This window comes from Canis lupus, chromosome 1 (genome assembly GCF_003254725.2).
Source record: "Canis lupus dingo isolate Sandy chromosome 1, ASM325472v2, whole genome shotgun sequence".
Taxonomy (NCBI): Eukaryota; Metazoa; Chordata; class Mammalia; order Carnivora; family Canidae; genus Canis; species Canis lupus.
Window position 1 is genome coordinate 91,465,027 of NC_064243.1, and position 27,195 is coordinate 91,492,221.

Below are 27,195 nucleotides of genomic sequence, written 5' to 3' on the forward strand. Positions count from 1 at the left end.
CCTGCCTTTTGGATAAGGTTCTGGACTGAGTGCTGAAAAGAAGGGAATTCGATCAATATAGCCCTCTGCTCTGGGCTTGTCTGTAAGTCAGAAAACCAGTCCCTACTGGGTGCTGATGCTTTCTCGCCCTGCCTCCTCTCCTCCTATTTCCTTCCTCCCTCCATAGGACTACTGGAAATCAAATTCCTGGAAATTAAAGTCTTGTTTGAACTGAGCAAACAGAGCTCACCCCTGCAACTAGGGCTTTTGCCCTGCTGACCATCAAATTTATCTCAGGGCACGAGTGGACCTATATTTGTACAATAAAAGTATAAGTAATTGTTTTGTGTGTTCTTACAGTGACAGGTGCTGTGGGGTTTATTTCATATTATGTAACTTCATTTAATTCTTAATGCATCCTAATTGAGGTATTATATTTCAAGTTTGTTTAGGAGGTCACAGAGGCTCAGAGAGGGTAAGTAATTCCGCCAAGTTGACATGGTCAGTAAATGATGGGACTGGGTTTCAAGCCTAGGACTATCTGATTGCTCAGAATCTAAATTTCTGGTTCTCAAACTGAATCAGCATCACCTGGAGGGTTTGTTGGACAGATTGCGAGCCCCACCCCCCAGAGTGTCTGATTCATTGGCCGAGATGAGACATGGCAATTTATTTGCATTTCTACCAAATACTAGGTGATGCTGACATTTCTGGTCCAGGACTATGTTTTGAGAACCAGGAGTCTAAATAACTTCACAAAGAGCTATGAATACAAAACTAGTATGCAGCCAGGAAATTACATGTAAATCTCCGTTATTCCCAGGTGTCTTTCACATCATAAATGGGGTCCCCCTTATTCTCAGGTATCTTTCACATCATCATAAATGGGATCCTGGGATGGTGCCACACATCGGACTCCCTGCTAAGTAGGGAACCTGCTTCTCCCTCTCTGCCCTTCCCCTTGATTGTGCTCTTTTACACATACTCTCTCTCAAATGTTTTTTCAAAAATCATAAGTGACCTGGCATCTGAAGGGTAGACAGAAGCCCAATTACTCTAAGGTTGCTAGATAATATACAGGATGTCCAGGTAAATTTGCACATCAGATAAATATTTTTAATAGAAATATGTTCCAAATATTGCATCATATATACTTCTACCAAAAAATTAATCTATTGCTTATCTGCAGTTCAAATTTAAGCAGGCATGTCATATTTATTATCCAGCAAACACTACTGTTTTTGAGATACAAAATTTCCTCATATGGATGGGAATTACCACCCCCCCCAAGTCCTAAAGCTCAACCCAAACAGCAAGATGCTCAGCTGGGTGGCACTTCTCTTCCCTCTTACTAAATAAAAGAGGGAGAAGTTTCGAATCTGATTCCTTGCCAGAAACAATCATGAACCCAGAGTTGCAGCATGCAGGAGGTCTGGCACAGAGCTTATATAATCACCTGACATGCTCAGGGCAGCAGCAGCAGCCCCTCCAGTACACCTCTGATCTTCTAGCTCCTCCTGAGGTCTCCAGTGGAGAGGTTTGTTGATGAAGTGCATTTGCTGGACTGTGAGGGGCAATGGGAACGATGAGAAGAGTCGATGTCCATCATATACTTTCCCTGGGCTCAGGGCAGAAGAGATGCCCTGATGGAGAGAGGTGGGGACTGGTGGGGTAGGCGAAGATAGGTGGGAGAGCACTTGGTGAGGAAGATGAGCTGTTCCAGGTCCCTGGGAGGGGATCCAGTAGACGGTGGTGTGCCACTCCACACCCCCATCTGCTTAGACAGCTGTACTCTACCTTCCAAGAGAGAAGAATGACAGAAGGGAGTTAAAACCAAACCAAAAAATAAAAATTCTACAAGCCCCACTGTATGCCAGGAACAGAACCATAATTATTTCACTGAATCCTTACAGCCCTATGAAGTGGGTCTCAAGGTTGTCACTTACAGAGGCTCGGCCACACTGAACCTGACATAGTCGTTGGATCTGGATGGGAAACCTGGCTTTGCCACTTACTAGGAGGTTGAATTAAAAATGGCCGAGTATTGGTAATTCCATACCGTATAAGCTAACAGTTGTATGGTCATTTAAATTCTCTGGGCTTGTTTCTGCATCATTAAAGTGGAGGTAATTATGTCTTTGTCAGGCTGTGTGGTAATTACAATGTATTAACAACCCTCAGTACACTGTTTTGCACACATGTTAAGAACTAAATAAATGTGGTCTGCATATTTTGCTGGCTGGACAAAACCATACAAGCCCAGATAGGGTCACCTGTTACCAAATAGAGGATTCTGTAGGTGAAGATAGTCCAGGAATAGGATTCAAAAAACTATCTGGGGCTATGAGGAGGATCTAGACTGGTCTGTCCAGCAGAACTTTCTATAATGAATGAGAATGTTTTGTGCTGTCTAATACAACAGAGCTGGAATGACTGTTGAGCAATTGAAATGTGGCTAGTGTGATTCAGAAACTAAATCTTTAAATTTAAGTTTAATTTCATTTAAAATTTATTTTTAAAAAGATTTTAAGTTATCTCTACACCCAGCATGGGGCTCAAACTTACAACTCCGAGCATCAAGAGACACATTTAGTAGACTGTAGGCTAAGCCACCAAGTGTCCCTAATTTCATTTAAATTGTGAATGGCCACACGTGGCTACAGTCTGCCATACTGGGCAATGCAGTCATGGGCCTTTCTGCCCTCATGGGGGCATCTGCACTGAGGTTAGAAGGAGGGTTTGGCTTTTGGGAGGGTAGTAGGCCTGAGAAAAGAAGAAAACATGACAGTCCCCTGTTCTGGCTCAAAGCTGGGATGCCTTTCCAGGAAAAAAAGAGGACACATTGGAAGTAGATGCTATCAACCTGATTGGTGGCCTGGAAGAGCCTCCTTTGTTGAAGAGCAAAGATAAGTCTACCAAAACATGCACAACAGAAAGAGCTCTCAAAGAATCATGTCTATCACTTAGGTGGGTCCCAAGCTTCACCCTGAGGGACTTCTGGGCTCCCTCACTTGGCCCAGCCCAAGACCATATACCATCTCCTTCAACTTCTAACCCAACCTGGACCAAAAACATTTCCTTCATTTCACCTCAGCTTCAAGGATATAAGCAGCCATATTCACAGGCACCTTTCTTAAGAACAAGGGAAAACATTAAATTATTACCTAAAAACCAACAACCGTATTCCCTAAGAGTCTAGGTCCAGGAAAGTAGGTTTAAGTTTTGCTGAGCTTCAAACTTGCTTCTCTCAGGCTGATCTCCTGGCCCCCAAGATCAAGATGAAGGTGATTCCCTCTGTTCAAGTCCTCCCTGTTCAACTCTGATGTGACTCAACATATGAGTACTCTACCTTATGTGTCTATTCTTGTGTGCTGGGCTTTTTCCACCTATCCTTCTAGATTCATTATTCACCCTTCTCTGCCCTACTGCAGAGTCCAAGGGGTCTGTCTCCTGTGTCTGTACCACCCAGGCTCTCTTGCCCTCTAGCTGGATATCAACAGATAAGAGAACATTCTGGGCATTACTCCCTGCCCCCTCCCTGTGTGCCACTATCCTGAGCAGCAGCTGAGTTCCTACAGCCAGACCCGAGTTAAACAACCCTCCTGTTTGCCCATGGGTTCCAGGGACACCTTACCTTCCCCCCTCTAATTGTCCCTTCAGGCCTACAAGTGCTAATGGCCTCTTGCCGTTCCTTGTCACTGAGCGTCTTACCATTCTCTGTTGATCCCCCTAATCCCAAACATACCTCTGTAAATAGAATATTATAATCTCCTCGAAAAAAACCCTTTGAGTGTGCTATTTCCCATTGGAATCCTGACTAGTGTCTCGTCTACCTTGAGAAAAATATATTGCTGTATTCTTCTGAAAAGATGAGGGGTTTTAATCTGAAGATTCATGCCTCCCCAAAATATTGCCCCAGACTGAGAAACAGAGCCCTTAGATTTATAGACTAGGAGTATATCCAGCTCACAGTTGTTTGGTAGGGCAGTGATGACTGGCATCCTTAAGTGCCAATAAATGATTCATGCTTCCTGCCAAAGGCCTCTAGCTCTGCTCTCCTTATGAGTTTTCAACGACAATCTGTGGCATTCCCTTCCCCAGCTCCATCCCACACATACTAATGGATTTTCATGACTACATGATGGAACACTGTGCATAAAATAAGTGGGAATATATGCGCCTAGAAACAGAAGTTTTGGTGCCCTCTGAAGACATCAAGAAATCATGTTGGCCAGGCTCCTATCTTTATTCCGGGAAGGTTTTATTCACCTTCCTTTGTAAGTGATATAATTGAGACCCAGAGAAGCTAAGAAAAATGCCCAGAGATGGCACACATCTGTTTGCCCTGTTGCTACCCCCTTCTTATGCCCAGAGCAGAGATTCTTAATCACATGACTCCTTCCCATTAGAGAGTCTTCTCATCACAGTTCTCTAGCAGCCAACACAGATCTGTCAGAGCTGACACTCAAGACCTATTTGCCATCCTGGCACATGCTCAGATTTCAAAAATTAAGAAATCAGTCTCTATAGCCTCCTAGTGCACTCTTCTTTTTACAGGATTTCCCTACAAATCCAGAAAAACTGCAGACCATGCTAATGCTATCCTTAATACTATTAAGCCCTTGTAAATGAAACTCCCTGAGTCCCAGTTTCCTCGTTAGAATATGGAGATTATTAAGACCTTCTTGGGAGGATTAACGGCTATATGAACAAAAAGCACCTGGCACAATATCTATCCTAGGGTAGGTGCTTGGTTCACATTCGGTTTTATTATTCATTTTGTAAAAACAGAATGTCAGTGATGCTCATCATCCAGGGCATGCCCTTGTGTGGTGATTGTTAGTGTCCACAGTCATTGGGCTGTCCACAAATATTTTAGTGCTCTTTGAATACATGCACGGTAGATTGCATGCCTCCACTATGTTCAACTAATATGTGGCCAAGTGGTTTGGTTTGGCCAAACATGAGCAAAAGAGATACAGATTACTGCTTCTCTATACTAGTCCTCCTCCTTTAATGTGTTGTTAATTGTGGAAACAGATGTCAAGATGGAGCATCCATTTGCCAAGTTCTGTGAAGGACTAATGAGCAGACACCAGATTAACCCCCATTAGACATGTAGTCTGAATGAGAAATATACCTTCATTGGGTAAAGCCACAGATTTTGGACTTCTTTCTGCAGCCATAACCTCATCCATTTGGTTGAGCCATTAAAGGATCCTCATCCATTTCTTTTTGTATCAAAGTTCCAGGGAAGCTGAAACTTCTCCATCTCACACTAGAGAAGTGACTTGAAATATTCATGTGTCTTAAATGTTCATGTCCCCCAAAGTCATTTTCTTACTCTCCTTCAAAGTGCTAGATAACAAGTCTATTTAAAATGTATTAAATGCTCACCATGTGCCAAGCATACTCCGGTGATGTATGTGAGCTAAAGGGCACACTTTGCACAAAGTCTGTCCCATAATAAATATCCAAATTCACATTAATCATCATGGTCATCCTGGTTGTCATTAGTATGCATCGTCTTCAGTCCTTATGATCACCCAGTGAGGGGACTGGTATCTCCACTTGACAGAAAAGGAAAATAAGGCACAAAGCAGTTGAGCCATATTTGACAAGGTTTGGAAGGTTGAAAATAATGCAATAAGGATTTGAGTTCAATTATACCTGAAACCAAAGTCCTCGTTCTTTCCATGCTGCTCCATACACTGCCCAGTGAAGACTGTCAAATTATTTGCAGTGTACTTTCCTGACACCTCTCCTTCCCCTGGTGAGGTAGGTACTCTACCATCAGACCTGTCCCTCAGTTCTACCAACTACAACTATTGTAGGTTAATTCATGGAGACAGAGAGAAAAAAACTGGTCATGCATGGAGATTAAAACTTGGCATCTGGTAAAGAATTGTTTTTCTACCAGCTTCAGGATGCACTATCAAGAGGGGTTTCTCCCTCCCTCTTCCTTCAAATTTCTTCAAAATCTCTAGGCTGTCATTTAGTTCTATTTCAGACATAGCACAGGGCAAGGGACCAGTGAGAAGTTTGCCCTGTCCTGCCCATCCCCCTAGAGCTGAGGCCAAATAGAGAGGAAGACAGAACCCAAGCACGGACAGACCCACCAACCGACCTCCACTCACTATGTCTTCCTTCAGGCCATTTATTTCATTAAAGCACAGGATGCTCAAGGGAACCTCAAGAAAAGGGACAATTTCATTTTTCCTACACCTTGGAAATTAAAATTCTTTCCAAAAAATAATTTGCTTTGTTCTTCAAGAAAGCTAAGGAGAAGAGAAAAGGGGTCAAGGAGTGAGAACAAAATGAGAGGCAGGGAGGGATGGAGGGAAGGAAAACAGACATATAGAATGGGAAGAGCAGGAGATTAAGACAAGAAGGAAAAGAGCAAGAGCAGAGTAGAGCAACAAGACTGTTTCATAGTTGTTTTTTTAATTTTCTTTTATTTTTTTATTTTTTGTTTCACAGTTTCATGAGATCAGCAACCTACCTGAATTTTCATCTTTTTTCAAAATTTTAATTGATACTATATTGCCTGCCAATCACTCATATCTGGGTGAGTTTTTCATCTGGGTGAGATGGGGTTCCTTTCCCTGACATTCCACCTACATCCTCAGAAAAATGGGAAGGAGGAATTTTCTAGTCCAACTGACCTGGGTTGAAAAACGTAGCCCTAGCATATCTTTTTCAATAATAAATATCAATAACCATGCATGTGCCAAGCACTGTTCTAGACATTGAGCTACAGTGAACAAGATTTCCTGCCCTCATAAGGCTTCCAGCCCAGAGAAATAAAAAGGAATATAGGTAGTATTTTAGTGATAAGTACATTGAGACAAATAATCCATATAGAACAACAATACTGGGGGGGGGGGGGCAATGTTAAAAAATGATGGCAAAGGAGGGTGCTGGGGCGAAGCCTTTAAGGAGCAGAGGAGTGAACCCTGCAGGTATTTGCAGGAAAGAACAAACCCCAAGTACGAACACCCTAGGGCGACAGCATACTTAGGGTGGGCATAAGGATCGATGGATTGTAGGTCCTGGCGCTGTAGAAGAATTTTCATAGTTCAGACAACAGTGAACTGGAAAAATAGAAAGTGCTAAACAAAAAGTAGAACATTTGAAATCAACTTTAAGGTACAGCTTTAGTTCCCTTAGTGGTATATTCTGGAGTAGAAGCATGTTAGTGAGAATCTGAAGTAAAAGAGCCATTAAAGGAACCCAGAGACAAGGGCACTGGAAGTGTCATCCATGTAGGTGTTAAGGTCACCAAGAACTGGACAAGAGTGGTGTTGAAGAGAATGATGGGGACCTGGGTCCTACTCTTCAAGGAATCACTAGTGTATTAAGAAGGGAGAGGTTAGCATTTCAAATCTGGTTTGGAGTAGAATGATCGGGAGGTAGGAGGAGACTTATCTTACTCCAGGCCCAGTAGTTAAGGGCTGTTCGAATGGAAACCACCACCACTACTTGAGAGGACTGCAGGTTAACAGGGTCCTCTGGGGAGAGCCAGATATCATTGAGCATCATCATTTCACTGGAGAATAAAAAGAGTACTTAATGTGCAGGTGGACCAAGGACACGCAACAATCTACATGGCACAGACCACCCAATAGCTGATTGGCCCATCCAATGGTGCCTCTACTACAAAACATGTAATACATTTATTAGTAAGTGAGCGCATTCAAAATTCAAAGGACACGTTAAGGTATAGGGGGAATTATGATGATTGATGCTAGCTCCAAGGCCCCCAGTGGAAGGGCTGTAGAACTTGGGAAGGGTAGGAGTTGGGGTGGAAATAGGACGTGTCAGAATCAAAGTCCAGGTGCTGATGTTGGAGGTCCAAGCTTCATATGGCACTTGCACAAACATGGATGAAGAGGCAGTGAGATGGTCCTGCTGGTCTCCGGGCAGGTGGTGGTAGTGAAGCTGTGGGTATGGAAGGTGGGGAAGACATGAAGTCCTGGATTCACCATCTCTCATATTGATAGAAGCACAGAGTAGGGACAAGAGAGAATCTTATCTGGAGCACCCAGTACTTAGAATTCCCTCTTGGCCCTGGAGACTGAGGGAAGGCAGGCCCTACATTCCAACCTCCTCTTGACTCCTGCCACATCCTAGCTCTGTGTCCTTGGGCAAGTTACTTAACCTTGCTAAGCAAGTTTCATAATCCGTGAAGTGGTCCAGTAATACCTATCTCACAAGGTTGTTGCAAGGCTTAAAATTAGACAACGTCCAGAAAACATCCAGAAGATAGAATCCAGCCTGTCATGGGCACTCAGATATTAGACCCATGGCCTGTGGCTCAGGTTACATGTATCTCAGTTCAGATCCTGACTCCGCCTCTCACTACAGGTATGACCTGGGGTTAGTTATTTAACCTGCCTGAGCCTCATTTTGGAGATGTAAGATTTGGAGAGTAACACCAGGTATGTCGGTCTCCTGTAACTGAATAAATGGAAGGATAACGTAAAGAACTGTGACGTTTTGCCTTCTCCTTGCTGGAAGACACCCCAACACATAAGAAAGCAATTCCCTTCTTTTTATCCCTAGCTATTTCTCAAGTGAATCACCAGGCCTCTGTATCCTGGGGTCTCTTATCTCAGGGAAAATTAGGAACTTTCTAAGCTGTTGTCAGAGCTGCTACTAAGGCCTTCTTTTGGGAGCTGGAGCACACAAAGGGGTGAGGTGGGATCACACTGAACTGGAGAGCAACAGAGACTAGACTATGAGTAGCCCAAATGCAGGAGAAGAGAGGTAAATATCCTGAGACTAGGGACAGAAGCAGCCTGGGGTCTGCAAGGAAAGGACAGAGGCCCTGATTGCTCGTAAGGCAGACCTGGGGAGGTGCAGGATTCCTCCTAGGACAGATCCCTCAGTCATCACTTCTCTCTCCAGTCCCACCACAGTGGTGGCCATTTCTGCCACCTGGAAGTGGAGGACACCCTGTCATGTGTAGGGCAAGCATACTACCTCTTTTTTCCCCAGCTTATTCTTGGCTCAGAGTATAGTAGCCCACCTGCCCCAGATGCCATTAGATAGCTATGGAGTCAAGGTTGTTTTGCACGCAGGTGGCCCTGGAGGCTGCTTCACCCAGTCAGCATGAGGTAGGGCAGCTGCCTTGCCAAACGTCATGGGTGGCTGTGATGAAGTCACCCTGCCTCTGGGGTGTCCTATTTCACTTTGCCCTCAACTCAGCCTCCAAATTTCAAACTCTTGCTTTCCACTCCTTCTTTGGTGCCCTAGAATCAATCATCAAGGTAAAACTCACTGAGGATTAATTTTTCCCCTTGTATAAAGGGAAGAATTCCTATGGCACAGGATTGTTGTGACTCATATGGATAACACAAACCCTTGAAATGGATGTGGCCGTTAGCAGATGCTACATGAATAGCAGGGGTGGTTGTGGGCCGTAGAACTAGTACAACTAGTAGTAATGGTAACACTACTATGACAACAGATAAGATGCTGGCTGGCCCAGATTTAACCAGTCCCACAGTCCTCAGGGTTCTGCTCCCAGCTTTGTCAGAGACTACCCTGGTGACCTTGGGTTAATGCCACAACTCTGCCTTTGTTTCCCTATGTGTCAAATGGGGAGAGTTCCATCTATTTTAGAAAATGCCCTTGCAATGCTAAGGGTCCTCAGGGAATATCTGGTCCCATCTTTCCTCCTCTGCCTCCCATTTTACAGAGGCAAAATTTGAGGCCAAGAATGTAAGGAAGCCTGCCTAATTCCTGCACTGAATACTCTTTCCAAATCCACATGAGCTTCATTTATCTTTGCTTTGTTTTGTTTCCTGGTGTGGGTTGGGAGGATTGGGGTTGGGAGAAGGCCAAGAAATCTGGAAATGTCGTATTCTCTTTCCTTGAGAGGCTTTTGATTTATTGGAAAAGCAAGATAAATTCATGCTAAAAAAATACAAAAACTCAAACCAAAGTTTAAAAACAATATGAGAATTTCTCTGAAAAACTGTGAGATATTTGTATAGACGAATTGTGGTAGCCTTCGTACAAATGGCCCATAGGGACCCCTACTTCTGGATATTTTCACCCTTGCGTATTCTCTTCCCACACAGTACTAGGGCTCATCTGTGTTATCAATAGACTACAGCAGAAGTAATAGTAGGTTGCACCAGACCTTAGGTAATAGAAGACTGCAGCTTCCATCTTGGGACCTCTCTGAACCACTTGCTCTAGCAAAAGCCAACTGCCATGTCATGAGGACATTAAGAAGTGATGGAGAAGCCCATATGCTGAGGTATCAGTCAAGAGCCAGAGGAGAACTGAGTCCTACTAATAATCCCACCCTAGGAGTGAGCAGATCCACCACCTTGAGGTGCAAGCCCAGGGGATAGCTTGAAGGAACCTCATGAGAGATCCTAAGCCAGAACGCTAATCCTAAACCAGAACCCTAATCGAAGCCAGGATTCCTGCCCCAAAGGAACTAGGAGATAACACATACATGTTGCTTCAAGCTGTTAAATTTGGGATAATTTGTTATGCGGCAATAGATTGTTAATATGTAAGCAGAAACCATCATAATTCTCCATAGAGTACCTTCATGTGTTAGCCTTGTGATCCACAAAGAATAGGTTTCAAAGACTCAAGACAGAAGGTCCAGCTAGGAATTATGACAGCATTGGGCTGAGCCTGCCCTTGGATTGGTCCCTTGGGAAAAGGTGGGCTACACTGATGGAAAGAAAGTAGATCCCTCAGGAGAGCTTATCAAGGTAAACCCATGGTTTCTTCCCCCAAACGAGATCACAAGTTTCATATGTATGCCTGTATGAGAGAGAAAGCTATACATGAGTATCATGATGGAGCAGGGCTCTAAGACATGGCTGCCTTCCACATTGACCCTTAGAAGCAGATTCTAAAATATTCCCAAACAGGTAGGAATAAAATAGCTCTTGTGGAGTAGGACCTTTAAGCTGCTCCCAAGGAAAAATCTGGCCGCTTCTGTGAACTAGGTTTGAGTTCTACCTACATCACTTAGGTCACTTGCCCATCCCCCAAATGGGAATGGAATCTTTTCTACCCTTTCAAAAGGATGCAATAAAGGTAAGAAAATGCTTTGTAAACTATAAAACAGGGACTATGATAATGACAACAAAGTTAGATCATATATATGTAGGCCCAAGAACAGGGCCTGGGTCCGCATATCAAGTTAACAAATAGTGGTGGCTTTTTTCCTATTAATAGGCTCATTTCTGGAAGAAAAAAGAAAAAAGAAGTAAAATCATGGTGGCAGGTTTTTTCTGACTTTTGGCTTGTGCCCACTTCTCACTCTCCTCCCAGGAAGCCCTCAATGCCCTGAAGCAACCCCATACACCCCGTCCCTCCTAACTCAGGACTCACCAGGTAGAAAGCAGAGAGCAGCTCTGCTGTGCTGAGAGCAGACAGGATTTGGATCCCAGAGCAGAGAGCAACAGGGGAGCGTTTGACAACTTTTTCTCACTAAGATCTAAGATCTTCAGGCTCAGACTGCCTGAAGGCATGGGATGGAACAATAAGGACCAAGAAGACAGAAAGGGTAGGAAAAAAAATACCAAGGTTCCTTTTATCCCTCTGCCTAGGGCCTGGGTACAGATTTCAATTTTTAACTCTAGGATTAATGGCAACAAGGCAATATACATCTGAACGCAGATGTGCTTGTCTTGCAAGAACAGGAGTTGAGGTGTATTACAGGTTGAAGTGCATCCTCCAAAAAAGGTGTTGAAGTCATTACCCTAGAGTCTGTGAAGGTATCAGGAAGACGATGGTCTCTTTGCATTTAAAGCCTTCCAAGGATGGAATAGTTGGGCTAAGGCCAAGTGTGCATTTTAACACAAGACAAGTCACAGAATTTCAGTTTTGTGTATCTGCTTCTTATGGCTTCCCTAGGGGTAAGCAGAGGATACAAGTTAATAGGTACATTTCTACAGGTGCCAAAACACTGTGTTCCAGACACACAGCGTCTCTGTATATGCCTGTCTACCTCCAAAAGCTCAAGTCTAGACTATCTGTTGTCAAGAAAAATGAATGGAATTCATTTTTTGGGGGTCTAAGTATGCCTATGTATGTATATGGGGTGGGGAAATTTTTCTCTTATTTGATAATTGGATAGTGGGCAGTTGAAAATGACTATATTCTCTAAGTTTTTGGTGTACAGAATTTTACCTTGCAGATTTTAAATCCACACAATTTAAATATGTCAGGAAAAATAGTGAAAAATTTTGTAACGGGCAAGAAGATGAGTAAGTGTCCTTTTCAAAGAATGTTAGATATTTAGAGGAACTCTCCAAGGTTATCTGATTCTGAAGAGGTCTATACTTTTCATTGACTATTTTGCAATTCTGTAGAGCTAGAAGTTAACTTTTGGAGGTCTAACAGGATGCAAACAATTCTAGTTTATAGAAAGGCAAAAATTTTGAGATGAAAATACAATGGATTATTGCCTTATGGATACTGAATACGTGTATCTTTTAGCATATTTTTGTAACATTTCCTTCTATAAAGAAATAAATAAGCCCCCTTTCCTTTTCTTTGAAGGGGAAAATATTTCTTTTCAAGGAATGGGAGGAGGCCTTGAGATATACTGCCAGCTAAGCGAGAGCGTCATAATCACTGAGGAAAGGTAGACGTGAGTCTTAGCTCAGAATAGGTGAGAACAAGGTGGCCCTTTAAGGGTAGCCTTTTCCAGATCTCAGATAAAATTCAGAATGAAGTAGTAAGGGATACCTCTATCTTGTTTTGATATTACAAAAAAATCCAGACTTTGGACCTAACGCAGCTGGAGCACTATTCATCATGATACAAACTAATCGTTTTTTGGAAGAAGTTCTTCCTTGACAGGTAAAAGATGAAAAACTCTATCATGAATTTAGAGTCACTTTAAATTGATATTTTTCCATAAATTTGGAAGTCCTTTGATATAAAATGTACCGAAAATGTTAATTGGCCAGTATCCTTTCTAACACGACTTCTATAAAGCTAAAGAGAAGTACTTGGAATTTTTCAAATTTTGAATTGATTTTCAATTTTTTTAGAGGGGCCTCATATTTTATTAACAATACTTTGCTCAATTCAAGATATTTTACCCTTTGTAAAATATTTCTAGGCATCTCCTAATTTTTAAACAAAATTTCCAAACTGAAGTATTTTTTAAACCTTTTTGTTTGTTTTTGTTTTGTTTTTGAAAAATTTCTTCATGTAAAAATATTTGTAAATGGGCAGCCTGGGTGGTTCAGCAGTTTAGTGCCACCTCAGCCCAGGGCCTGATCCTGGGGACCGGGTATCGATTCCCACGTTGGGCTCCCTGCATGGAGCCTGTTTCTCCCTCTGCCTGTGTCTCTGTCTCTCTCTCTCTCTCTCTCTCTCTCTCTCTCTCTCTGTGTGTGTGTGTGTGTGTGTGTGTGTGTGTGTGTGTCTGTCTCAAGGATGAATAAAATCTTTTAAAAAAATATTTGTAAAGTCTCCACCAAAAACTATCAAGCTAAATGAATTCATTGAATATGCAGAATACAAAACAAATATACAGGAATCTGTTGCATTCTATACACTAATAAACTAGCAGAAAGAGTAAGAAAATAATCCCATTTACAATTGCATCAAGAAGAATATGCATTAATAAATTTAACTAAGGAGGTAAAAGATCTGTATTCTGTAAGACACAGATGAAAAGAACTGAAGATGACACAAATAAATTGAAAGATATTCCATGCTCAGAGATTGGAAGGACTAATGTTGTTAAAATGTCCATGCTTATCTATAGACTCAATACAACCCTATCAAAATACCAATGGCATTGGGGTGTTGGGGTGGTTCAGTCAGCTGAGCATTTGACTCACGGCTTCGGTTCAGGCTGTGATCCCAGTGTTGTGAGACTGAGCCCTGCAATGGGCCCCATACTCAGCACAGAGTCTTCTTGAGTTTCTCTCTCCCTCTGCCCTGTTCCATACTCTCTCTGTCTCTAAAAATAAATAAGTCTTTTAAAAAATAATATATTTCACAGAACTAGACTACTACTAAAATGTGTATGAAACCACAAAAGATCCCAAATAGCCAAAGCCAGATTGAAAAAGAAGAGCAAAGGTGGAGATATCATGTTCCCTGACTTCAAGTCATACTATAAAGACATACTGTAGTTATCCAAACAGTAGGGTACAGGCACAAAAATAGATCAATGGAACAGAATAGAGAGCCCAGAAACAAACCCAAGGTGTATGGTCAATTCATCTACAACAGAGGAAGCAAGAACATATAGTGGGAGGAAGTAGTCTCTGCAATAAATGGTGCTGGGACATGTGCACAAGAATGGAAACTGGCCAGTTTCCATGGGAGTAACAACGCAGTCTGGGCAGGGGCCACACACAGCACATTTGGGTCACAGTTTGAGGAAGCCAGGTCTTTTATCATGGGCTGCAAGGAAACCTGCTTGACTTTTACCTTCAAAAGATATTTTCTTTTCTTTTTTTTTTTTTTTTTTTTTTAAGATTTTATTTAGAGCAGCCCGGTGGCTCAGCAGTTTAGCACCACCCTTCAGCCCAGGGCATGACCCTGGAGTCCTGGGATCAAGTCCCACATCGGGCTCCCTGCATGGAGCCTACTTTTCCCTCTGCCTGTGTCTCTGCCCCTCTCTGTGTGTCTCTCATGAACAAGTAATAAAGATTTTACTTATTCTTATGAAAAAAAGTAGCTTTGAATTTGACAAGACAGATGCTTCTTAGTTATCACCAATAGATGTAACCAAAGGAAGGTGCCTCTTGACATACCTGGGATACAACCTTACTTCCCTCCTATTCCTACCCTAGATGCAAACTCTGAATTTCATCTGGCAAACACAAGTCAAGAGGCATGCTGGAATAACTCCTCAGTGATCTTTAAAAATAAAGGTCAAGAATGAAAAAAAAAAAAAGTTGCTGAAGAACTATTCCAGGTAAAGGAAACTAAAGAGGTACAACAACTAGATGCCATATTTGATTCTGGATTAGACCTTAAGCCAGAAAAAAGAAACCATCAAGGGCATTAACATTACCAGAACAACTGACAAAATTGGAATATGGACTATGGATTAGGAAACAGTTTTATACCACGGTTTGGAGAATTGTACTTTGTGTGAGAAAATGTCCTTGTCTAAGGAAAGACACATGTATGTATTTAGGGACAAAGGGACATCTCTCCAGTTGACCTTCAGATAGTTGTAATATATATATATAATGCATATACATCAATATATTTAAAGAAAGAAAGAGGGATCCCTGGGTGGCTCAGCGGTTTGACGCTTGCCTTCGGCCCAGGGCACGATCCTGGAGACCTGGGATCAAGTCCCACGTCGGGCTCCCTGCATGGAGCCTGCTTCTCCCTCTGCCTGTGCCTCTGCCTCTCTCTCTCTCTGTGTTTCTCATTAATAAATGGAGAGAGAGGGAGGAGAGGGAGGAGAGGGAGGAGAGGGAGGAGAGGGAGGAGAGGGAGGAGAGGGAGGAGAGGAGGAGAGGGAGGAGAGGAGAGGGAGGAGAGGGAGGAGAGGGAGGAGAGGGAGGAGAGGGAGGAGAGGGAGGAGAGGGAGGAGAGGGAGGAGAGGGAGGAGAGGGAGGAGAGGGGAGGAGAGAGGGAGGAGAGGAGGAGAGGGAGGAGAGGGAGGAGAGGGAGGGAGAGGGAGGAGAGGGAGGAGAGGGAGGAGAGGAGGGAGAGGGAGGAGAGGGAGGAGAGGGAGGAGAGGGAGAGGCAAATACAAAACAATCAGCTAATCTAGGTAAGGAATATATGTAGGATACTTTCAACTTTCCTAGGAGTTTTCCAATTTTATTCCCTCCATCAAAATAAAGCAACACTTGTTTCTCTCACTTCCCTTGCTTTCTGATCTAAAACTCCAGGCTGGGTGGTGAGACCAGAATGAGAGACAGGAAATCTGGTTATAATCGTTACATTCAATGTGACCTTGCTGGGATACCTTGACCTAGACCCTTTCTCTCTCTAGGTTCCTAATTTTGTATCTTCATAGATGTGAAGTCGGCCTCTAAGATCCAAGGAATCCAGGACAGGCTGCCAAAATGGAAAGCCCTGAATGTTTTTGTTCACCTTTCAGGATCTTGCTACACACACTTCCAGATACAGCCTTCATCTCCAATTCCTATCTATTTTTCCAGCTGCCTTTTGAAGTTCCCAGAGTAGTTCAAGTCCGTTGCTCGAGTTTCTCATCTCAGGATGGATCAGGTAAAGGGATGCTGCTTGTCACAAGGGATGCTAGCACCAAGAAGACAATTTTGTATCTTGAGTAGCTAAGATATGTCAGAATGCCCAGTACTTATACTGTTCTTTTGGTGGGGGGAGAGAGCAGGGGGTGTTGTTAAACAGAGACAGCAGATAGCAGCTTGCTCAGGGGAGCTACTGACTTCAAAGCAGCTCTCAAACTGGAGAAGGGGGAAAAACTACTGACCCCATCTCAAAGTATTTGGGTAAATCTCACCCATAGATCTTTCTTCAAATTGCCAGGTTGTGTCTGAATGAATATAATTAAGTGAAAAATTAAACTCCTAAAGTGTAACACCATTGACCATGGCTATGATACTGTTGAGCCGGGGCGGGGGGGGGGGGGGGTGGAGATTAAGAGTAAGACCTCTAGAGGTGCCTGGGGCAGGGCTCAGTTTCTTGAGCACTTGACTCCTGATTTTGGCTCAGATCATGATCTAGGGTCCTGGGATTGAAACTCACATCAGGCTCTGCGCTTAGCATGGAGTCTGCTTGAGATTCGCTCTCTCTCCCTCACTCTCTGCTCATACAGTCTCTAAAATAAATGAAATCTTTAAAAAAAAAATAAGACTTCTAATTCCTCTTTCCCCTTTCCCATTCTGAGTTTTCTGTTAAAAAAATTACAAACAAAAAATAAAATAAAATAAAATAAAAAATAAAATAAAAATTATAAACATATGGAGTCTGGAAATTTAGCATAGTTAGAAGTCAGTTAAATATTAATAATGGTTTAAAGTAGTTAAAATTAATTTAAATAGGGGTGGGAACTGCCACACCTAAACCAAAGCACCATTTTAGCCCTTTGCATATCACTTCCTGATGATCATTAACCTCGATTTCAAGTCATTAATCATGTTCTATTTCAAAGAGTGATAATTTGAAGAACCACACAGTTAACTTCATAGACAAGAAAGTCAGTCAAGCTTTGTAGTCTAGACTGTGATATTAAGGTATCTGAATCTAGTGTATGAGGGGCTCCTGTGGTTAAGAGAACAGACCCAAATAGCATCTTAAGTATTCCCTCCCTAAATAAATTTATTAAAAAAGCAAAAAAGTGGGCTACCCAACTCAAAACAAATCAACAGCCATCAAACAAGAAAAGAAAAATAATGTAATAAAACTTACAAACCAGGAGCCAAGAACATAAGAAAACAGTTATGTGGAGCAGTTCAGAAGTCCAACTTTCAACCTTCCCCTGCTACTCCAAAAGCTATACTTGTGTGTTTACAAAATCCAGAGAATTAGCACAAATATGCTGAAATCTAGAAAGAAACAGATAAGTGGTATACTAATTTTTTAGAATGTATATATTTCCTTATCTATTTGAAAGTCTATTTGAGAGAGAGTGAGAGCACATGCACACAAGAGACTGAACAAGTGCAAGTTCACAAATGGGGGAAGAGGCAGAGGGAGAGAAAGAATCCCAAGCAGACTCCCCATTGAGCACAGAACCCAACATGGCCTCGACCCCAAATTCTGGATAGAGCTCCCTTTTAAGCCACGGAATATGCAAAATAAAGAATGTAAGTATGGAGGCAAAAAAACAAACCACCTGCAAGGGTTGAAATTCAACCTGTCTCCAGACTCCTCCTCAGCTCCATTTCAATGCTGAATGACAAGCAAAGTTCTTACAAAGTGTGTGTGGGGGCGGGGGGGAGGAGAAAGTGTAACTCCTTGATATTATACCCAGCCTAGACATTCTTTAAAAAACAAAGACAAAAAACAGAAACAAAAAAAAAAACAAAAAACAAAGACAACAGACAGAATATCTTAATATACGAAAGACGTCAACCAATACAGAACCAGTATCTGGAACTGAGCAGTGAAGACACAAAGACAAAAGAGGGGACTAAACGCTGAATCACATGGAATATGCAGCTAATCCCAGAAGTCACAGGAGTGGTGATGACAGGGTGAGCATTATGAAGCCAGTCATTAAATGAATCCACATGTTCATATATAAAACAATAAACATAACAGAATCGGAAGTTTGGAGAAGGGGTGACAGAAGAATCAATGTTCAAGGGTTAGGTTTTAAACAGGGAAGCAGTTGATACAATTTAAAATTGGCACATAAACTTAGAGAACACCTCTGAATTCTTAATGTTTCTCATAATTTTTTTTAAATGTATCTTTCAAGAAATACTAGCTCTTAAATAATTTTTGCTTACTTGTTTCTATTCTGCTATTAACTTAGGTAAACTTCCATTTATTTTCATCTAAAAATAACATGTATAGCAGGGCATTGTTTTTATTTTTTATTTAATTTTTTAAGATTATTTATTCTTGATAGAGAGAGAGAGAGAGAGACAGGGACAGGAAGAAGGAGAAGCAGGCTCCATGCTGGAACCCGATGTGGGACTCGATCCCAGGACTCCAGGATCGTGCCCTGGGCCAAAGGCAGGCGCCAAACCACTGAGCCACCCAGGGATCCCTCAGGGCATTGTTTTTAAATAAGGGTTGTTACCATGTAATCTACCCACATTTTCCTCAAACTGTGTGTGTTCATGGGCAGTTGTTCAAGTAACATCAGTAATGGGGGTATTCCTGGGTGGCATATTTTGGATAGTTGTTCATTCAATTATCTATGTACTTCTCTGAATTATTGAGCATACTATTTTTTTTAAAAGCCATTGTAGTGATTCTATTTTAAAGGAAGATTGAAAATAAATGGGTCAAGTGGTTCATCTCAGTATGGATGATGACCACTTCTCTGAACTTTTAAAATAGATTTTCATTTTTTAGAAATGAGAAGTCTAGATAGAGTTAATAAAAAAAAAAGATTTGGGACCTCAAATTAGACGTTGTTTCTGGCATCTTCCAGAGGAAAGGCTTTGGACAGGTGCACTCTTGGACTATCAAAGAAGGATATTAAGATGCCATTACCTGTTCAAGATCACTCACCTCACCACCTTTGCTTTAATTTCAGGCTCACAAAAGCAGCTTTCCTACAGAAAGAGGGTAAATAGACCAACAGATTCTATGACGCAAGGGCAGAGACCTCGTGTGTCTGTTCATGGCTGTATTTACAACAGCAGACACTTGATGAATCTCTACTAATTGACCTTACATAAGCTTTGATCTGCTTGACAGTTATATGCTCATGATACAAATCACTAAGTTGACATTCTGGTTTATGCACTGGGCTCTGTGAGCTTGGTTAACAGTCTAAGAGATCAATCATCCGCTGGATAACGACAGAATTATGATTCAGAGTTTATAAGGCTGACCACCTATGAACTTTCATGACATCACTGCCCCTCCTGAGGGTTCAGTCCTGGACACAAGCTGGCCTCCCTCTACAGGTTTTTTAAACACCTTGCCACATTTCTCAAACCGTTAGGCAGGGCACCAAATGTTATATCTACATTTTTGCATTTATTTGTATATGACATTATTTTGGTAATTTTTGTTGTTAAAACTAGGGGTGTCTGGGTGGCCTAGGGGTTGAGCATCTATCTTTGGCTTAGGTCGTGATCCCAGCATCCTGGAGTTGAGTCCCACATTGGGCTCCCTGCAAGGAGTCTGCCTATGTCTCTGCTTCTGTCTCTGTGTTTCTCTGGTGGGGTGATAACAACTGCCTGAGGCTGGGAAGAGAGGAAGCATCCTGTGTTTCCACAAGTCACTGCCTATACTCAGGGTCCCTGCCAGAGGGCAACTATGGAGTACCGTGGCACATGGACCCTACTTGCCACAGCTCAGAAGCAGCATTCCAGATCATAGTGGAGGACTCTGAGGGGCTCTCAGGGGACAGGCATGCCCAGCAGACAGCAGAGAACCAGCTCTTTAGCATCACTGGCCATGATGGGGACAACCTCAGACCAGGGACCAGGTCCCTCCCATAGTCTTGCACCAGGTTTGTCAAAGATTCTCCTGTGTACCCGGGTTGAAAGCCACGGAGCCCTAAAAATGACTGAAATCAGACTTCTGCAATACTATCACAATGGGCTTAATCTGTTTAGGAAGAATCTTACAGTGCTGTCCAATTTGTTTCTACTCTGTGGGAAATATCTATGGCTATGAACAAGAGCTGGAAGGACAGTTAATTTGGTAGGATTGTAGATGGTTTCCCCCACTCCAGTTTGCTCTACTGTGTCTGTACTGTATATCTTGGTGGTCTATCCATCAAAATCACATATGCTGATGAAGATCTGATGGCAAATCCATGGTTAATGCATTCAGGGGCACTAAAGCATCTTTGGCTGGGCAGTGGGGGTGACAAGGACTCAGGGTTGGGGGAAACACATTCCCTATGTCCCGTGTTTTCACAATCATGTCTTTGAGTATTATTCACAAAATAATATTCCCATGTAATCCATGGCTTTTCAGTTACTTAGCTTTAACTTGTAAGTCCTTTGTAAAAGCCTGATTGCTAGTCTTTATTTCAAATTGGTAAGGAATTATGGCACAGACCAGGCCCAGACCTGGCACCTCTCCCTTCCTTGAGACTTTATGAGTAGCCATTGGATTTTAAACAAACCTTCTAGACAGCCCACTAAGAAGGGCAGCAATTAGTCTTATCAGTTATAAATTACCAACATTAAATTACCAACATGAACATAAGCCAGTATTTTTAGTTCTCTCTCTTCTCCCCCTCCACTCTCCAGGGACCAGGAATGAATAGAAGGTTTATTTAAAGTGATAGGAAGCAGTTTAATTGCAGTGCTTATCAGTGGGCACCATTTCATTTAGGCTGGTCTACAGTGACAACAATCCCATCAGTCCCAAACCTGCCTTGCTCTGTTTAGTGGAGTGCCTTTCCTAGTGGAGATGCCAACTCAAGATCAAATGAAGATTCATGAGTTCAGCAAATTGCACAGTCTTGATTCTCCTTCCACTGTGATGTTCAATCAGGGAAATAAGACCTCCTGATCATGATGGATGAAATAATGAAATTCCACAAATCCAGTTCAATTTCACATCCTGTGCTTCACAGGAAGTCTTGATAATGTTACCTGTCAGTTGTGTGTAATGCTCAACTCACCATGTCTTTCATGTACATCTTCTCATTTCATTCTAAACGTGACTCTCAGATCTGGGCAGAGCAGACTTTTTTCACCCATCGGATAAGAAAGAAAAGCAAAGCCGAGAGCTTGTCCAAGGTCACATAGTCCACAAATAGCCAGGGTGGAAAAAGAACTCAAGAACAATGAATGGATTCCCTTCTGAACATTATAATCATTATGCCATTACCACTTCCTGGTTTGGTGATGGAGGAACTTGGTGACATAGGCCTTACTTTCATATTGTTTTCCCTCCAAGGACAGCTGAATCAAGGAGCTTTAGAAAGTGAAGGGCTAGTTGTATAGATGGTGTCCAGGAACAGCATTTTGGCTAGGAAAACTATAACAAAGCCATGAAAAAACCATGGCCCAGGCCAGGGGTGTGGGTGTATCACCAATACCAGGGGATCCACAAGAGTGTATCTGCCAGTTCATGATTACCAATTTGAGAAAGTTCCTCACACTGAAAGATAAAAACACAAAATAAAAATGACAGATAAAATGGCAGTAATTCTAACTAGGAAACCACAGAGATGTGTTTAGCTTTGGTGATGAGGACCTCAGAGGTCTTTATATCGATGTACCCCCCTTCCCCCAAAAAGTAGGAATTATCATGGAATTTCAATCCAAGATGAGAACTATAGTCTTAGGTATTTTGAAACCTTGGTGGGTTGATAATCTCACCTAATGGTGAGAGGCCCATGGATAGTTCAATCATTTAAAAGAAATGCCTAGTAGAAGGGAAAGGGGAGTCAGATGAAATGTTTAAGAGTATAGTCTTATTTGGAAATCCACAGACCTGAAATACACAGTGAAGAGCATGTAGGTAAAGCACAAGGAGAGAGAAACCAAAGTTCTACCAGTGGGAGTATGCTTCTGATCAAAAAGCCTATAGCAAACATTATTAAAGGAGACACAGATCTCAAGATTGGAGAATAAAACTCCAGATTCTTTACATAAGGCAGGCCTCTAGACCCCTATGAAATAGCAGATCTGTTGAAGGAAAACAGATGTTGGCAAAATTACAAAAAAGAAAATGACAAATGTTATAAAACACTCCAACTCTAATCATTTCTGATTTCTCCCATGGCACATACCCAAAATCATCTGTATAAGTGAGGGAAGACTAGACACAGGCAATGTTCAAGTTTTCTAAGTGGGAAGAGGGACAGATTCCAGAAATGATAGACCCCTGGCAAGCAATAAAAATCCCACCAGAACTTCTAGCAGGTGGCTTGCCATTTAGAATGGAAAGCAGTGATCTTCAGGAGGCAGCATGGGTCATTAAGAACAAGTCAGGACACCATGACTTTATTTCTCATGGTGGCTGAACCAACAGGGGACAGGGATCCAAGGATGTATACCTGCCATGAGCAAAATTTCTGATGTTTTCTAATGATAATGGACAAAGTAGAAACATGGGCTGGATGTTAGTAAAAAGAGCTAAATTTGTAGCTTGTTGGATTTGCCCAGAGGATGTTGATTGCTGTGTCCATGTCCAGTTAGAGAGCAGAGGAAATTTCTCATTGGCTTCTGAGCTTAATCCTTGGCTTAGTCTCGATCAATTTTGTATTAGTAACTTGAGTATAGACACAGAAGCAATAATGTGCTGAAGCTACCTTGTGAGAGCTGATCACTGAGTTTTCAGAAAACTTAGGACGACATTGACATTGTTAGCTTGTAATTGTTCCCGAGGGGTATTTCAACTACAGAAAGTAGTTAGCACTATAAATCAAGGCTTTTCCTTTCTCTTCCCTGAAAGGACTGGTTGTTAAACATTTACTGAATGGAAAATAGTTGTATTAGTTAGGACCCTTGACTAAAAAGATTGCTGGGTTTGTTGTTGTTTTTCTTTTTTTGTTTGCTTACACCAATTTCAAGTAACTGTCAAGTCCAGGTTAGATCTGGCTTCAGACAGAGTTGGAAGCTGGACTACTGACGTCACAAAACTCAGTCTCTCCCTCGGTTGCAATCCTGCTCATCTGCTTTCCACCCTGTTGGCTTCATCCAGTGGTAGAGCTCAAGGCTCTTATATCAATATGGCAACCTCAGTGGAAAGAAACCTTCTTTCCTAATACTTTGAGCAAAAGATCCAATCACCTTGGTAAGGGGAATAGAACACTGTTTAGCCTGGGTTACATTCTCAACTCTGGGTATAGAGACTGAGAATGGGGAAGTGGCTGGCTAGCCCAAGGAAAATTCATGATGCATTACCAGCAGGAAAGGAGATGTGTGCTGGGCATCCCAGGGACATGTGTCTACCAAGTACATTTACTTCATCTGTGAAAAGGCAGAGAAATTATAATTAAAGCTTAAAAAGTGTAATCGCAAGATGATTGAATTAATGGGCCTAGAATGTCCCATCAGTAAATTAAGAGCTATGTTATAAGTGTTTAACCACTCTTGGAGTATCGTATTCAGTTCTTGGCACACCACTTTACAAGGGACATTAAATATCCACAGGAAGGCTGATGAGGTTGTACTAAAACCATCTATGTAGAAGAACATATGAAAAATAGTTGAAGAAATCAGAGAATGATTGCTTACAAAAAAAAAAAAAAAGGATGACTTCATAGCACACAGGATATCAGTCTTCAAATATCTGAAGTCTTCTTCTAACAGATGGTGTACTCTGTGTGACTATAGCAGGTTGAGTCAGGGGACCATGGTTACTATCAAACCATTAAGCTGTCCAACAATTGAATGGGTGGACCCTTAAATCCAGGAGCAACTGGTTACCAAAAAGGTTCAAACAGGATTTGAATAATCCAACTTCTGGAAAGCCATAGAAGAATTGGCTTAATAGAATAGTGTTTTACATGGAAGTTAGGTTTTCAAGTCAGTGGGTAAGGTAAAACCACATCTAGCCAAAATCAACTTGAAAATTACCTATATGGCATGTTAATGTAGATTATGGGTTGATACATAGGATATATGTATAAATATATGAATTTAATGATGCACAATATAGAGTACAATCATTTAAATACCAGCATCGCAAAATCCTTTGAAAGAAGTATGGTGACCAAATAAAGCAATTCTCCCATTTTGCATCCACTTTGGGCCACATGTTGACAGAGTGGAAAGTGGGTGCACTGTCGACAGCACCTGACTCCAACCTCCCTCTACTCTAAAGTGCATTTGGTAGATTCGGTCTTGTTATACAATAAGAAGTTTGACCAGCCTTTGGTCTTGGTTCCTAGAAGACAGACAAATTCCCTGGAATTTCCTAAGTAATGGAAGGGTCTTTGCTATTCATGAGCCTCTTGTATTACACTGGAGATTATGGTTAAGAGATGCAATGACCCTGGATGGTGCTGGTTACCAGTAAGACATGTGATTAGAGGGTGGGGCTTTGAGCCAGTCCAACCTCCAAGGAGGGAAGGTAGAGAGAGTTCAAGTCATGATCCAACCAATCATGCCTACATAAGGAAATTCCAGTAAGAACTCTAGGCATCGAGCTGAGTGGAACTTCCCAACTAGTAAACCCGTAGATGTATACAGAGGATGGTGCACCCTGATTCCATTGGGAGAGGACAAGGAAGCTCTGCATTCAGGCCCTCCCAAGCCTTGCCCTATGCAGCTCTTCATTTGGCTAGTCCTAATGCCAATTCTTTGTGATAGAACAGTAGTCATGAGCACAGTGCTGTCCTGAGTTCTATGCATCACTTTATCAAAACAGTGCTGTGGGAACCTCTGAATTGGTAGCCAGTTGTTAGAAGCACAGTGGTCTGGGGACTCCCAAAGTGTGGCTGGCATCTGAGGAAAGGGCACTCTAGTTGGGGACCATGCCTTTGAACCCACAGAGGCCCCACTCTAACTCTGGGTGATTAGCACCCAAGTTGACACCAGTTGGTGTCAGAGCTGATCAAAGAAACACAGAATGTGGCTATAGTACCTCCGTCTTTTAACTCCAAAAATACTGTTTCAGATAGAGACTGAACAAAATACTTTGATCTTTGCCCATAGAAAAGCCCTTATGTAAGTCTTCTACTATCTCACTTTATAAAATGTACATTCAAGTGATGCAAGAAGACTGTCACCTTTGAGTCTGTCACTCGTGCAATCCCATAATCATAAAGCTGCTAAGGTCTAGGAATAGACAGTCTACAGTGGGGTCTGGCCAATTAGTGAAAGAAGGCAGAGCCCCTTTTTCTACGTCAAAATAGCACGACACTAACAGCTAGACAGGCATACAGATGGCCCCATGACTTACAGTTTGATAAGATTGTTCCTTTCCCTTTTTCAAGGGAAAAAAAACCTATCAAGGAAAAACCTAGGGAAATCAAACCTATCCACTGCCAATTTCATGGAAGTTGAAGGGGAAGGGCACCTGACTTGCAGCTCTTTCAGGGCCAGGAGGACAATGTGTTCTTTTCCCAGTCCCACCAGTCAGAGGCTAACAGCAGCAGTATTCATCCCAAACACAACGGCTATTCAAACCCCTTGGGACACCCAGAGATGTTGCCCCTGGCACTGAGGGGCAGGCAATGAATTCCCAAAGAGAACTGGGATCAAAGGGACAAATGACAGGGGTACCATCTCAGCTGAGTCTAAGGAAGGACTTTACAGAGTGGAGAGGGCTTCTCAGGAGCTTGAGAATGAGCTCCCTGTTAACAGCATGGTCTAAGCGGAGGGTCACAGCCACATTAGGAGGACAAGCAGATGAGATGTGCACACCTGATAAAGGGCAAGGACACCAAACAACATCTAAATCCTTGCAGCTCGGCCAGTCTCTGTGCTAACCGGACTGTTTGTACAAAATAAAACCAGGGAGGATAACCCTATGCAAGGAAACCTTTCAGTTGTGTCCTTAGCATAGCCGTTTTTCAACCATAAATCCCACTAGAGTACCTCCTGCATGATGTTATTTGGGGCAGTTAAGGCAGATTTTGGAATTACTTCAATGCCATTTAAATTCATTATCTAATGCTAATTAAAATGATTTGTTTCACTGTCACCAAGGAAAATCTTGTTAGGGAAACTGATGAGCTGCAGTAAGCTCTGTCACTGAGCTGGGAGCAGAGGTGTGCTTACAGCACCACACATCCTACCTCGCTGACAATTAAGGGGGAGGAAGAATTAACCTGGTGGTGTACCCAGCCTGGGGCAGGTTCTGAGGGCCAGCCAGGCACCGGAGGAGCACTCTGCGGACAGCACGAGACCTGCCTCTGACCCTCTAGGTCACTTGGGGGGCAGTCACCTCATGTTTCTGAATTGGTTTAGATCAGGGTTTTTCAACATTAGATTCATCAAGGGAAACCCTTCAACAATCCACATACCCAGGGTCCACCACAGACGAATTGAATCAGAATCCAGGGAGACAGAACCCAGGCATCAGAATTTTTAAGCTCCTTGGGGGATGCCAGTGTACAAGTGAAGCTGATTACCACCGTGTCTGACAGCCTCTCAGGACCCCTCCAGCCAATGCCAGTCTGTCTCTCTCCCCATTTCCAGACTGAGTGACAGGAAATCACTGGCTTAGCTCATCACGCTCTTGCAGACACTGGTCATAATGAATCTGACTCAACAGAATTCCACAGGATTATCAGGAAGGAGGTAACTGTTGTTAAATCACAGCCCAGGTCTTCATGTTGTTTTTGTATATGCCTAGCACATACTAGGTTCTCAGCACTCATTTGACGAATGAGTGGTACAGAAGCCCAAGATTCAATCTGCAATTCACCCCATCTCTCTGCTTCACTTTGAGTGGCTTTCTAATCATTTTGCTGCTCTTGATAACTTAGCAAAAAGAGCTAAAGTTAAGTAAGGCATTGAACACCTCTTTAATAGAATACCCCCAAAATAGTAGTGGTTTAAAAAACAAAGGGTTTATTTCCCTAACGCATAAAACCCTGACTTTCAAAACATGGTCCTGGGACTAGCACGGTCCACATCACCTGGAAACTTGTTAAAAAATGAAGACTCTTAGGCTCCAAACTACACCTACTAAATCACAAATTCTGGGAGT

At 42.4% G+C, this 27,195-nt stretch overlaps 1 long non-coding RNA gene across 1 annotated transcript; it reads right to left on the reverse strand.

Moving 5' to 3' along the window:
- Positions 1-387: 387 nt before the first annotated feature.
- On the reverse strand, positions 388-27,190 carry LOC112644782 (uncharacterized). The gene is made up of 4 exons (XR_004809617.2): positions 26,507-27,190; positions 25,795-25,904; positions 5,377-5,549; positions 388-1,776 (listed from the first exon to the last, which is right to left on the reverse strand). It is a non-coding gene; the product is annotated as an uncharacterized LOC112644782 (long non-coding RNA).
- Between the last annotated feature and the right edge of the window lie 5 nt (positions 27,191-27,195).